This window comes from Geotrypetes seraphini, chromosome 3, assembly GCF_902459505.1.
Source record: "Geotrypetes seraphini chromosome 3, aGeoSer1.1, whole genome shotgun sequence".
Taxonomy (NCBI): Eukaryota; Metazoa; Chordata; class Amphibia; order Gymnophiona; family Dermophiidae; genus Geotrypetes; species Geotrypetes seraphini.
The window spans coordinates 241609319-241624476 of NC_047086.1; the positions used below are offsets into that span (position 1 = coordinate 241609319).

At 47.0% G+C, this 15158-nt stretch overlaps 1 protein-coding gene across 3 annotated transcripts in view; it reads left to right on the top strand.

Annotated features, from left to right (window-relative positions):
• The first annotated feature begins 14387 nt into the window (after nt 1–14387).
• Nucleotides 14388–15158, top strand: part of LATS1 (large tumor suppressor kinase 1) — a 114793-nt gene continuing 114022 nt past the window's right edge. For 2 of the 3 annotated variants that reach the window (XM_033937265.1, XM_033937267.1), the window contains exon 1: nt 14397–14542. The gene's annotated coding sequence lies outside the window, so the exon portion shown is untranslated. Of the gene's footprint in view, nt 14543–15158 lie in introns of all 3 variants that reach the window. The other variant, XM_033937266.1, reaches the window with a different exon arrangement.

Here is a 15158-nt window from a genome sequence, read left to right on the forward strand (position 1 = left end):
CCTCGGCCGTCAGCGTGTAGCACGGTCAGTGAAGGGAGCGAGATTGCGATGCCGGAGAGCAGCGAGGAGGTCGAAGACCCAGCTGTACAGCGGGCATCAGTGGTTGCAGAGACCTAATAACTACCGCGTGAATCCCTGGAGTTGACAGAGGAGCACCAGAACTTATTGAAAGTGATTTCAGAACCAGGTACTGTGAAACCAAAATCTGTGGAGTTTAACCTTTCCATAGCACCTTTAATAAAGCCTCCAGTTATGGATCTGAACTCAATATGGGTTGCCATATCTCAGTTACAATCCTCTTTGGGAATTCAGATGCAAAATTTATCTACTTATTGCTCTGGAGTATTTTCTGAATCTACGAAATTACAACAAAGAGTGGAGAGGATTGAAATGGATTTTGAGCAACAGAAACAGAAAGTGGACACATTAGGGGTTCAAAACCAACTTTTGATGAAAGAAAATGGGAATATTAACTTTAAATTAGAAATGTTAGAGAATCTTTCAAGAAGGTAAAATTTGAGGATAATAAATTTTCCTAAGATGATAAGTTTCCGCTCTTGATATGTTTAAAAAAATATCTTACAGAGATTTTGAAAATTCCCCAGGATAATTATCCTCCTGTTACAAATATTTATTACCTTCCAATAGGGAAAAAGAAATTATCTGAAGATCAACAAGCTCAGGAGATGGATTTATTAGATCTTACAAACATTTTAGAAACTTCAGATTCTGAGCAAATGGCTCTTTGTACAACTGGCACTGGACTCTGATAGAGACTGGCTATTAAAAATTTTCTTTAGATTTAAAGAAATTATTCCTGAAACAAAAAATAAGAATGTACCCAGACGTTTCTAGAATAACTCAAAAGAAGAGGAAACAGTTTCTTCTTTTAAGACCTCAGGCCTTGAAGCTGGGAGCTACTTTTTTGTTAAGATTTCCTTGCAAATGTTATATTAATTATCAAGGAGCTAAGTATATTTTCTTTGAGTCTTCACAGCTGTTAAGATTTATAACTAGTAAAAATGTAATTTCTGAGAGCTCTCCTGTTGACGTACAGGAAGAAGTCTCCTGAATAGAGTCTGGGTAGTAATCAGAACTGCCATTTTTTTTCCTTATGAAAAGTTTTTCCAAGTTTGATAATGTCTGACTTTTTTCACTTGCTCCCTCCTATATTGTTGACCGATTAACAGAATAAATTAAAATGTTTTTTCTTTTGTATTAGTTTTTGATATTTCCTACACTATTTGAATTTACTTCTGTGTATTTCTGTTTATTTGCAATAATTATGTTAATTTGTAATATTGAAATACTAATAAAAATATAGTTGCACAAATCATCTCTTTTATGCAGAAGGTGCTAGAATGAGGTTTGGCTTTTAGTTTGCTTAAGATATAGGTGAAAGTGTGCTCTTGTTTCAGGAGGAAAACTTGTAGATCCTCTGTTGACCTTAATAGGTGTTAAGGTATTATGAGGAAGATAGAATAGATGCAAAAGTTACCAAGGTCATCTGATAAATGTTAACTTTCAGAGGGTCTGCTCGAAGAAATCCCTTTAGAATCAAAACTATACAGAGAGCAAAGGTCTTAAGTAACATTTATGAGAAGTGCTGAGTGGACATTTCTCTTGGGTATGTGAAAGGTTTTCTCTGTGCTTTGGTGATTTAAGATTGGAGATAAAAGAAAAAGGTTGAATTTAAAAAGCAACTCTTTATGAACTAGTTTCTCCATAGTTTTAAACCTGAACTTTATACAACAGGTAGGAGGTTAACTGCCATAGCCTACAGCAGTAACAGATAGCCTCTAGAAGGCACAGCAGGGCTTAGTTCAATATTCATTCCCACCCACACCTAACACATCTCTTCATTTATAGTCATGTATTCTACTTAAAATAATGAGGTTTTGTTACACAGATGATGCCTCGGGAGAGTGGTCCCTATCCCAGAGGCCTTCAACAGGATTGTCAGTCATTAGGGAACTTCAACATTCGATCTGATGTGGTGTCTGCAGCCAACAAGAAAGCTTGTCATTTCTTTAGTTGCAAATAATGAGCAGGAAGCGATGGCATGGATGCTCTAGTGCAGCCATGGCTCTAGCAGGAGCTGATTTATGTATTTTCTCTGTGGCCCATGATCAGCGGGGTCATTTGTAGACTCGCATTACATCTGGGGTTGGTAATCTTGATCACCCCAGACTCCGCTGCATCTGTGGTATGTGGATCTGGTCCATCTTCAAATGGACCAGTGCCTCATAACATTTTTATAAGCGATATTGCTTAAGGGCTGTCGGGTAAGATTTGCCTCTTTGCAGAGTAGACACCTCAGATGGTGTGAATAACATGAAGAAAGACCTAGCGAAGCTGGAAGAATGGTCTGAAATTTGACAGCTAAAATTTAATGCTTAGAAATGTAAGTTCATGCATTTAGGCTGCAAAAACACAAAGGAACAGTACAGTTTAAGGGGTGAAGAACTTATGTGCACAACAGAAGTGCAGGACATGGGTGTGATTGTATGTGATGATCTTAAGGTGGCCAAACAGGTTGAAAAAGTAATGGTGAAAGCTAGAAGTTTGTTTCAAGTTTATTTTTGGCTTGATATACCGACCATCACATGTATCTGGACGGTTTGCAATATTAAAAATTAGAAAAATTAATAAAATGTAAGATTTAGTTAAAATAAAATAAAAGGGTAAATTAGAACTAAGACAAATTAAGACTTATTAGAGATGAAAGGTGCTAGGGGATAGGGAAATTTTAATTACAATGTGTAAATAAAAGGGGGGGGTAGAGGGATAGGAAGTAACAAGAGGGAGACGGGGATGTCGCTTCTTAAAAGCTTTTTTTTTCCCTTATTGATAGGCATCTTTAAAAAGGGTGCATAGGAAAGAGGTCAGTAGGAAAAAGGAAGTATTGATACTCTTGTATAAGATTCTGGTGAGACCTCATTTAGAATATAGTGTACAATTCTGGAGACCGCAGCTTCAAAAAAAAAGATATAAAAAGGATGGAGTCAGTCCAGAGGAAGGCTACTAAAATGGTGCATGGTCTTGTCATAAGGCGTATGGGGACAGACTTAAAATCTCAATATGTACACTTTAGAAGAAAGGCGGGAGAGAGAAGATATCTCTGCTGGGTCAGACCTGAGGTCCATCATGCCCAGCAGTCCACTCACATGGCGGCCTATCAGGTCCAGGACGTGTATACTAGCACTCTATACCCAGCAGAGGTACGGCTTATGTTCTTATGTAATTTCAAGGTAAAGTAGAGTTTTCCCATCTGAGCAAGGAAGGCTTGGAAGCCATACAAACATAATCATGAAGTAAACCCAAAAAGCACAGTTACTTACCGTAACAGGTGTTATCCAGGGACAGCAGGCATATATTCTCACATGTGGGTGACGTCATCTACGGAGCCCCAGCGCGGACAGCTTTTCAAGCAAACTTGCTAGAAGTTTCAAGTTTGCACACTGCACCACGCACGTGCATGCCTTCTCGCCCACTAGAGGGCGCATCCCACCTCGTGGTCCTCAGTTCCATAACTAGCAAAGAAGCCATCCCCGGGGAGGCGGGCGGGTTGTGAGAATATATGCCTGCTGTCCCTGGATAACACCTGTTACGGTAAGTAACTGTGCTTTATCCCAGGACAAGCAGGCATGATATTCTCACATGTGGGTGACCTCCAAGCCAACCAAAAAAAAAGGGCAGGTGGGAGGATGGCAATTTAGGAAAACAGATTTTGCAAAACTGACTGGCCAAACCGGCCGTCACTCCTGGATAAAGTGTCCAGACAGTAATGAGAGGTGAACGTATGAACCGAAGACCAAGTGGCAGCTTTACATATGTCCTCCATAGGAGTGGATCGGAGGAAAGCTATCGAAGCTGCCATCGCTCGGACCTTATGCCCCGTGACTCGACCCGGGGGCGGAAGTCCAGCCTGAGCATAGCAAAAGGAAATGCAAGCAGCCAACCAGTTAGACAGAGTGCGCTTGGAAACTGGATGCCCTAATCGATTGGGATCGAAGGACAAAAACAATTGAGGAACCTTCCGATGAGACCTGGTGCGTTGAAGGTAATATGCCAACGCCCTCTTACAGTCAAGCGTGTGAAGCGCCGTCTCGCCAGGATGGGAGTGGGGCTTAGGAAAGAACACAGGAAGGACAATGGACTGATTGAGGTGGAAATCAGAAACAACTTTAGGTACAAACTTGGGATGGGTGCGGAGAACCACCTTGTCATGATGGAAGACAGTGAAAGGAGGGTCCGCAACCAAGGCTTGCAACTCCCCAATCCGCCTAGCGGAGGTGAGGGCAATCAGAAACACCACCTTCCAAGTCAGAAATTTCAAGAGAGACTCGTTGAGTGGCTCAAAAGGGGGTTTCATCAGTTGAGCTAAGACCACATTCAAATTCCACACGACAGAAGGAGGCTTAAGAGGGGGACAAACCCTGAGTAACCCTTTCATGAAGCGTGTTACCAAAGGATGGAGCGACAGAGGGCGTCCATCCAGATGTTGGTGGAAAGCAGAAATAGCACTAAGATGAACACGCACCGAAGTGGTTTTCAGGCCAGAGTGCGACAGATGGAATAAATAGTCCAAAACCGAGGATACCGGAACCGATACCGGATCCAGGTGAAAAGACGAACACCAGGTGGAAAACCTGGTCCATTTCTGCGAATAACAAAGCCTCGTCGAAATCTTGCGAGAGGCTTCCAACACCTCCCTCACCGATTGAGACAGATCCGGAGGAGTTAGGGAGCAAGAAACCAAGCTGTCAGGTGCAATGACTGCAGATTGGGATGTAACATGGATCCTTGACTCTGAGACAGCAGAGAAGGAAACACAGGCAGAAGAAGAGGCTCCCTGGCACTGAGCTGAAGCAGCAGGGAGAACCAGTGCTGACGCGGCCACCGAGGTGCAATGAGAATCATCGTGGCCGTGGACGATTTGAGATGTACTAACGTTCGCATGATCAGAGGAAAGGGAGGGAACGCATACAGGAACCTCCCCTCCCAATCTAGAAGAAAGGCATCGGCCTCCAGACGGTCCCGCGAGTACATCCGAGAACAATACAGGGGCAGTTTGTGGGTCTCCGGAGAGGCAAACAGATCCACCTGTGGCGTTCCCCAGCGAGCGAAAACCTCGCGCAGAACTGCGGAGTGTAGAGTCCACTCGTGCGGTTGCAGAAGTCGACTGAGTTTGTCTGCCAGACAATTCAGTTCTCCTTGGATGTAGACCGCCCGAAGGAAGATGTTCCGGGAGACCGCCCACTCCCAAAGGCGAAGAGCCTCCGAGCAGAGGGGCCAAGACCCCGTTCCACCCTGCTTGTTCACATAGTACATTGCCACTTGATTGTCCGTGCGGACGAGGACAACCTGATTCTGCAATATGTGAACGAAAGCTCGAAGTGCTAGAAAGATGGCCCGAAGCTCTAGCACGTTGATGTGACACCGACGGTCCTCGGCAGACCACAGGCCCTGCGTGCGAAGACCGTCGAGGTGGGCTCCCCACGCGTACTCCGAGGAGTCTGTGGTCAGAACCTTGCGAAAAGGAGGGGTGAGAAACAGTAGACCCATGGACAGATTTGAAGAGTCTGTCCACCAACGCAGCGATTTCCGCAAAAGCGGAGTCACCGAAATGAGGCGAGACACCGGATCGTACTCCTGACGCCACTGGGAAGCGAGGGTCCACTGAGGAATCCTCAGATGCAGCCTTGCAAACGGAGTGACGTGAACCGTCGATGCCATATGACCGAGCAGCATCATCATGCGCTGGGCCGACACCACCGACAGTTGAGAGACCTGACGGCCCATCCGCACCAAGGCTTCCAACCGTTGGGGCGGGAGGTAGGAGCGCAGGCGCACCGTGTCCAGCACCGCACCTATAAATTGAAGAGACTGAGCCGGGCTCAACTGAGATTTTGGAAAGTTTATCTCGAACCCGAGGCTTTGCAGGAAGGCAATAGACTGTCGGGTCGCTGAGATAACCCCCTCCCTGGTCGGGGCTTTGATGAGCCAACCGTCCAGGTAAGGGAACACATGAAGCCCACGAGACCTCAGGGCTGCCGCAACCACCACCATGCACTTCGTGAAGACTCGTGGGGACGCGGCCAGGCCGAAGGGTAGGACCCTGTACTGGAGGTGTAGGTCCCCCACCTGGAATCGTAAAAATCTTCGGAAGGCGGGGTGCACCGGAACATGGGTATATGCTTCCTTCAAGTCGAGGGAGCACATCCAGTCCCCTTCCTCCAAGAGGGGATATAAAACCGGGAGAGACAGCATTCGAAACTTCTCCCGGACCAGGAATTTGTTTAGCTTCCTGAGGTCCAGTATGGGGCGCAGGTCCCCGGTCTTTTTGGGGACCAAAAAGTAACGGGAGTAAAACCCCGTACCCCGCTGGTCCTTGGGGACCGGTTCGACCGCCCGAAGCACCAATAGGGACCTGGCCTCGGCCAGAAGGGTCGGTAGCTGCGATCGGTTGCAAGAGGCTAGACTTGGGGGATGGTCCGGTGGCGAGGACACAAAGTTGAGCGAGTAGCCCTCGGAGACGATCCGGAGCACCCAAGCGTCTGAGGTTATCTCGGTCCATGCCTCCCGGAAGAACTGAAGACGCCCCCCGATAGGAAGGGATTCCTGTGATTTCGCGGAGGGGAACCCGCCCCGTCCGCTCAGCCCGTCAAAAGGAAGGCGCAGGCTTAGAAGGACCCTGCGCCGGGGCTTGGGTCTGTCCCCCTCTGCCTCTCTGAGACGGACGCCTCGGAGGTGGCCTCGAAAAAGCCGGGGTCGACTTCTGAGGATATCGGCGCGGCGGAGGACGGAAAGGTTTCTGCGGCGGGGGCCTAGGTTTGGGGCGGACCAGGGATGCTAACGAGCGCTCCTGCTCAGACAACCGCTTGGTCGCCGCATCTAAGGACTCGTCAAATAACTCGGACCCCACACAAGGCAAGTCTGCAAGACGTTCCTGCAGGTTTGGGTCCATGTCGAGGGTGCGAAGCCAGGCCAGGCGGCGCATGGCCACTGCGAAGGCCGACACCCTCGAAACCAGCTCAAATGCGTCGTACACCGCATGAAATAGGTACAACCGCAATTGAGACAGGTTGGACATAAACTTATCGAATCCTGCCCTTTGGGAGTCCGGTAAGGAGTCTCGATATTGAGGAAGGTCCTTCACCATGCCACGCAAATAGGAGGAAAAGGTGAAGGCATAATTTAGAACCCTGGTGGCCATCAGGGAATTGGAATAGAGGCGACGGCCAAACTTGTCCAGGGTCCGCCCCTCCCTGCCGGGTGGAACCGCCGCAGAAACCCGTGAGGGCTGTGATTTCTTAAGGGCAGACTCCACCAGAAGAGACTGGTGGGAGAGCTGCGCCTTTTCGAACCCTTTAGGGGGCACCGTCCTATACTTCGCTTCCATTTTTGAAGGCACAGACGTGACTGTAAGAGGGTTCGACAAGTTCTTCAACCAGGTCTGTAGAAGGACTCTGTTGAGGGGGAGCCTAGGCACCTCTCTAGGGGGAGTGGGAAGGTCCTGCTCCTCCAAAAATTCTTTGGAATATTGAGAACCGACCATCAGGTCTAACCCCAGGGCTCGGGCCATGTCCTGAACAAAGGATGTAAAAGAGGACGGTCTGGCCGGGGGAGACGGGGTTCTCGACCTCCCCACCGAGGAGAGGGGAGAGGCCTCATGGGAATAATGAGGATCCCTTACTGACCCCGAGTCCCAGGATCCCCTCTCCAAGGCCCTCGAGGGGGAAGGAGAAATTCTCCGCCTCGCAGAAACCTTGGGTGAGGACCCCGGGGTCCGGGGGACACTCTCCCACTTCCTCGGCGAGGCGGCACGGGAAGACTTCCCATGAGGTGAACGGAGGAGCCTCGGATTGTCGAGGCGTAACTCCGACACCTGCAGCGCCTCGCCCCCGAGCGGCGAGGAACGATCGTGCCTCCGAGGCGAGCCCCGCGACCGCTTAGACTTCCTCGATCGGCGCCCCGTCCGAGGTCGCGTCGAGGGCGAGGCGTCCCGGGAAGACCCCGAGGAGGAGGAGGAAATACGGCGCACTCTGCGCAACTTTTCCTTGGGCCTCACACTCCGCTCAGGCGGCCCCCCCGAGGTCGAGGTCGAGGGCAGGGCCGGGACCGAGGTTAAGGGGGCCACAGTACCCGAGACCGAGGTCACCGAGGACGGGGCTCCCGAGGTCGAGGGAGCCGAGGCCGGAGCCTCAGAGGCCGAGGGCGCCCCGGCCGAGGTCGAGGCCGCCGGAACTGCAGCCCGCTGCAACACTTCCAGGGCCCCCGACAGCTCCGATGAAATCAGGGCTCGAAGGAGTTCCTGGAAGGCCGGAATCCCCACGAAGGTGGGGAGTTCCGAGTCCGGAGCACACTCCCTGGAGGGCGACCTCGGTCTCGAGTATTCCCTCGGGGTGTGCGAAGTCGAGGTCCGAGGCGGGGCCGGGGTCGACCCACCCGCCTTAGCCGGAGTAGAGGACGGCTTCTTTGCTGAAGGGGATGGAACAGAGGACTTACCCGAAGCTGGTTTTCCTGAAGACGCCTTCGAAGACGAGGGCCGAGGCGAAGCCGAGGCCCCCAAGGACGCCGAGGCCGAGGCCGACGTCGAGGCCTTGGGCGGCGCGTCCACGGTGAACAATTCCGCCATTCTGGCCTTACGGCGACGGAGGGCTCTGTTTTGAAAAGTCGCACAGCGATCACACGAAGCTGTCGGATGATCCGGCCCAAGACAGACAATGCACCACCGGTGAGGGTCAGTGATGGAAAGTAACCTCTCACACCGGCTGCACTTCTTAAATCCCGTAACAGGACGGGACATCAACGAAAAAGAAGGCCGGGAACGACCGACGTCCCGCGGCCACGGCTGCCGGGAGCCCCCGGAGCCTAACGAAAAATAAAATTTTTTTTTTTTTACGAAAGGAAAAAAGAAAGCAGCACCGCGAATCGATCAAAAATCAAAGAAAACAACGAAACGCGGCAGCTAGAAGGCAATACAACTGGAGCTCAGATCCACAGGGCTTTCTGGCTCCGCGGAAAAAATTGAACTGAGGACCACGAGGTGGGATGCGCCCTCTAGTGGGCGAGAAGGCATGCACGTGCGTGGTGCAGTGTGCAAACTTGAAACTTCTAGCAAGTTTGCTTGAAAAGCTGTCCGCGCTGGGGCTCCGTAGATGACGTCACCCACATGTGAGAATATCATGCCTGCTTGTCCTGGGATAACAATGTAAACTAATAGAAATCAGAAGGGTTGTGGAAGCATTATATTTAAAGGAGAAGGCTTCTGATGCAACATCTCCTTTAAAATTTATCAAAATATAATAAAATGTAGAAGTAAGAGTAGTGTAGAAATGTCCCATATGTCTCACCCTTTGTAGAATTGAGGCCAGGATCTATCTTTTATGATCCATACTATCATGGCTAACTGAAAAACTTCCTGTCACCAGCCTGACTGCCATCTCTCAAGGACATGCTGAACATTGTGTTTTGTCTCTGATGTGAGAAGGCAGATTTACACCAACACAAGGAGAAGTCCTAGTAGGTGTACCCTTCTCTTCCACTGCTGATTCCAGACTCCATCCCTTCTTTCTTGCGGCACCGTATGCCTGGATCAATACGTCGTGCTCCATCCCTGGCAGTGTTCAAATCCAAGCTAAAGGCCCACTTTTTTGAAACTGCTTTCAACTCCTAACTCCCACTCACTGCTGTCAGATACCTATACTCACTATAATCTCCCCAACCCTGAAATGTCCTGTCTATATTAGATTGTAAGCTCGTCTGAGCAGGGACTGTCTTTCATATGTTAAAATGTATAGCGCTGCATATGCCTTTTCAGTGCTATAGAAATAAATAGTAGTAGTAGGTGCCAGTTCAGATGAGAGTATGGCTGAAGGAACCATGGGCCTATCATTCAAGGTCTGCATTTCATCTACAGGACAGAAGTATTTAAGAAGCAATGGTTCCACAGAGTAAATACCAAGATAAAGAAGAAGGTTGAGCGCTTAGTTGTATCAAGATTTACTGCTGAAAGTGACAATATAAAAGTTGAACAGTATTAGATGAGTGGAGATGATGAATATAGGGGAATAAGGGAAGCCAGAGATACAGGGAACTCCCTGAAGCAGCCACTTTTGGTGAAACAAGAGCCTTCTATCCCCTTTTCCTTCAGAAAATTGTCCAATCCCTTCTTGAACTCCAATACCGTCCGCTCCCCTATCCTTTCTTAAATGTCTTAAGTATCAGATGATACTCATGTAAATAAACTCAAGAGACACAATCCATGTCTTGTTTTTCCACTGCTCTAAAGGGATAGATCCCTCCCTTCTTGTAGTGGAGTTTTCCTGACGTGAAACAAATTGAACAGTGGGAGAGGCACATGCGATCTTTTAGGAAAAGAAGGAAATAGTAGATGTTGCAGATGGGCCATTTGGCCTTATCTACTACCATCTTTCTATTGTTACCTCAATCTAGTGACCTTTCATCAATACTAAAGCACTTGTGACAGTTCATCTTGATACAATGTATGGTAGGAAACAACTCATACTCGGAAAACCTTCCTCTTTACAAACCTGTGCTGAAAATTAGAATAAGAAACTTAAAACAGCAGTAGAATTCAGTTTTTATACGGGTGGAGTGAAAATGAAAAACTGGTATTTAGGAAGGCAGCTCAATGCCTGAAAAGTTCTTTACTCCTGGCAGAATTGTGTGCGACTGTGCAATGCAGTATTTCCACAGAATTGCAAGGTTGCACAGAATCTCGACCCTGTCAGCATCTTTGGAACATCTGGGTCAGATCAGTGGTCCATCGTGCCAAGCAGTCTGCTAATGCGGCGGCCCTCTGGTCAAAGACCAGCGCTCTAACTGAGGCAGGTGTTCTGGTTAAGTATCTGCAGCAATTCCCACATGATGCCTGCTGCTAACCCAGAAGTTTCTCTGCGGCAGAGGGGAGGATTCCAGGTTAGCAGCAGGGAACAAGTGAGAGTCGCCGCTGATACCATGACCTGAAGAAACAAGCCTTAACCTACAGGAGAGGAGGGAAATTCTGTCACAGGATAGAGCTGGTGCATTGAAGGGAATAGATTTGACACAGGATACAAAGAAAGAAGAGGTGATGGATGAGAGGGAGGGAGATGTTGGATCCAGGAGCAGAATGGAGTGATGGAGATACCTGGAAATGGGAGTGAGGGAAGAGAGTGGGAGAAACGCTGGACCATGGCTGAGAGTGCAGCAGGGAAGAGATAAGATGCTGGGTTATAAGGGTGAAGGAAGGATAAGAATGGTAGAACCCTGAGGGGGAGAAGAGGGAGGCAAGAAAATGGATGAGAGGATAGATATATGGTAATGGAAGTATACTGAAGATGAAAGGCAATGGGAGGAGAAGAAAGGCAGAAAAGAGCTGAAAAGGAATTATCAATATATCTGAGGCAGATGTAGTGAGGAAATAGACAGAGAGGAGAAAAGACACATAGCTAGCAGCCACTTGAGAGTTAATTAGCAGACAACAGGGAAGCAAAAAAAAAAAACCAAAACAAAACACTGGAACCAACATGATGGAAAACTAAAACATATAGACAGCCAAGGTAGAAGAAAAACATTTTATTTAAAAAAGTTGTAAATGGAATATGGATAATAAGTAGCAAACAAATTTAAGAGCACAACAAAGTGTTATCAAGAGCAATGTTAGGAAATTCTACTTTATGGAGAGGGTGGTGGATGCCTGGAATGCGCACCCAAGAGAGGTGGTGGAGAGGAAAACGGTGACAGAGTTCAAAGAAACATGGGCTGAACACAAAGGATCTAGAATCAGAAAATAGTAAATATTGAAAAACTAAGGGCAGTACTGGGCAGACTTGCATAGTATGTGTCTGTATATGGCCTTTTGGTTGAGGGTGGGCTGGGGAGGGCTTCAATGGCTGGGAGGGTGTGGAAGGGCTGGTGTGATTTTTGATGGAAACTTCAGTAGTTGGTACCTAAGAACAGTACTGGGCAGAGCTTTAGATTCTTGCCCAGAAATAGCTAAGGAGAAGAAGAAAAAACAAAACAAAACCCAACAAATTTTTAGATTGAATCAGGTTGGGCAGACTAGATGGATCATTCGGGTCTTTATCTGCCGTCATCTACTATGTTAATCAGCTAAGAGATTTTAAGACCTGACAATCACGACAAAATAAGTAAATAAACCCCTTAAAACAAAGAATAATGAGCTACTATTCGCACCCAAACAGAACTCTTACAAAACAAAAATGTCAAGTTTTCTTTAAAATTTGCCTAATTTTATTAAATAATTGCACAACTGCTCCATTTTGCCATAAACGTGATGGAGCACTGGATGACAACCTTTAGGCTCAAACTTAATTCAGAAAAGACAACTTTCTTCGTTGCTTCGCCACATCCGCTTGACACCAAATCACCACTATGTATCAATAATCTTAATTACCCTATCCAACCTACCATAAAGATACTAGGTGTAACTTTGGATCAGTACCTAACCATGAAAGACCAGGAGGACTCCTTGATCAGAAAGGGATTTTTCACTCTCTGGAAACTCAGATCCATTAAAGCTTATTTCAATACAGCCGCATTCAGAACCCTAGTCCAATCCCTCATACTGAGTCTACTTGACTACTGTAACATCGCCTACTTAGCAATTTCCCAAAAGAACATGCAGCGTTTACAATTGATGCAAAATGCAGCGGTCAAACTGATCTTTGGGCTGAAGAAGTTTGACCACGTGACACCCTACTACCGGTAGCTGCATTGGCTGCCAATGGAAGTGCGCGTAAAGTTTAAATTTGCCTGCTTCTGCTTCAAAGCACTACACGGACTTGCCCCTAAATATGACCTTTTTGTCTTCTCAGCCAACAGACACAAGAGAAGCTCACATTCCAACTTTGTTTCCCTCCCAGTGAGAGGTTGTAAACTGAAAAAACACCATGAACATCTTCTCTCGCACCAAGCAGCATCATGGTGTAAAGACCTAGAACAATTGCTTTCGCCCACTACTTATGAGGAATTTAGGAAACGTCTGAAAACACACCTGCTCCTAAAGTATCTAGACAACTGATCCTCTCTTCTCTCTCCCCTCTATAGCGATTAACTTGTTCTATTGATCACTCTCTCCTCAAAAATGGATTTCCTGTCCTATTAACCCTCTTTCTTCCTCCCCTCTTAAAGTCAATCAATTTGTACCTTTGCTTAATCTTGGTAAACCGCATAGAACTTCACGGTATTGCGGTATATAAGCTGTTATTATTATTATTATTTTAGGGACTTTACCTCAAAGGGCACTAAAAACACATGAAAATACTGGTATGTACCTATTTTATTAAAATCCAACAGCTCAACCCAAATGTAGATCCCAACATCTGCTGGCAGACATACGTATCCAGCCACATAATTTTATAAAACCCATTTCTTTTTTTTTATTTTGTAAAAATTTTATTATTTTTAAAAACTACAACAGTGTAGTACATTTGATTGAATACAGAAAAATATTAGAGATTACACCATTTTATACAATTAATATATAGAACCATAACTTTACCCACCCATCTATCAATTATTAATAATACAAGATAACTTTATTTATTACATTGATATGAAGAATTAATATCAATTTGTTAATTATCTCTCCCTCCCCCCACCCCGGATGTGTAAGGAAAAACTTAAAGAGAAATGCAAAAACCCTTAATGTGAAGCAGCAAATAAATCCAATGGACTCCATACTTTGTTAAATGAAACACTTGACCCCAAACATTCTGCATTCATTCTCTCATATTTTAATGTATTACATACATTTGTCCACCAAAATGTGTAGTTTAATCTATCATGGCTTTTCCAATTTTTCGTGATCAATTGAACAGCTATTCCAGTCAAACCCCGGAAAAGACGGCTTAATAAAACCCATTTATATGGGCAGAATGTGCCTAGCACAGTTTTTCATTTACCTTTATTAGACAAACGCAAGGTCCATCACGAACTGCGGGCTCTGGATAGGACAGGAGTAAGTTACAACAGATAGACCTTCCAGTCTGCCCAATAGTCACACTCATTATACAGTACAGTCATGGTTAAATTAATATTTCTGGGCAATACAGCATAGAAGTCCGCTGGCGCTGAGGTAGTTCCAAGCCAGGTCCTGCGCCCTTCTTCCAGGTAGCTCCCGGACAACCCCTAACACACGGGTTTGAACCAGAGGCGGCAAACGCTCAACAACGGCCGACTCCACTCCTGCTGCTCTCTCAACCAAACCCACCTCTCTCGGCTTCACCTTTTCCCTTCTTCCAAACGCGCCTTTAAGATTCCCCCCCCCCCCAAACAACCAGCGCTGACGCTTCCCCCGCCCCCTCTGACGCAATGTCTCCTTCCTCGCCACGTTCCGCCCCCCCCCCCCCTTTGACGCAACTTCCCCCTTCCGCCGCGTCCACTCGCCTCTGATCCAACTTCCTGTTTCCGGTGGGGTGGGACGCGGCAGAGGGAAAGGTTTTGGGCCGCCGCAGGCTACCCGTGTAAGTTGTTGCTTCTGCGAATGGCTTTAAAGACAAGTGTGAAGGTAGGAGGGGTGGGGTGGCTGGGCTAAAAATGAGGGCGCGATGCTGCACAACGAGTGGGGAGAAGAAAGGGAGAGATGCTAGGTAGAAGAGGGAGGGAGGGAGGGTTTCGGATCTTTGAATGCGTGTGAAGAGGGGTGTTCGGTGTGTAAAAGCAGTCAAATGCGTGTGACTGGAGAACTCTGCTCAAAGTTTGGGAATCGTTAGCATAATCTTTGTGGTAGCGGTGGCCCAACATAGTCTGGCCTAGAGGTGCTTGGAGCCTGCTCGGAGCTGAACTTGGGTTGTTAGGGACACGAGTGAGAAAATAAAAGGTTGAAGCATCAGAGAGGGCGGAGAAGGTTTTAGTGCCAAACGTAGAAAGTGTGTAAATCTGGACGGAAGAAGGTAACTGGGCTGCTTCTTTGCCGTAGAGGCCAGGTTTCATGTGCCTCCAGGTCGATCGGATTTCTGCTTGCATATGTTTCTTCGCTGTTCTGTGGCTTAATTGTTAGCTCTTGGTAATCAAAAAATATTTATGTTCACATCATTCAAACTCCCTTTTGCATAAGGTGAATATTTTGTTAATGTGTCATTTTTGAAAATGTTACTTTCGCACTCTTTATAGTATCTAGTCAA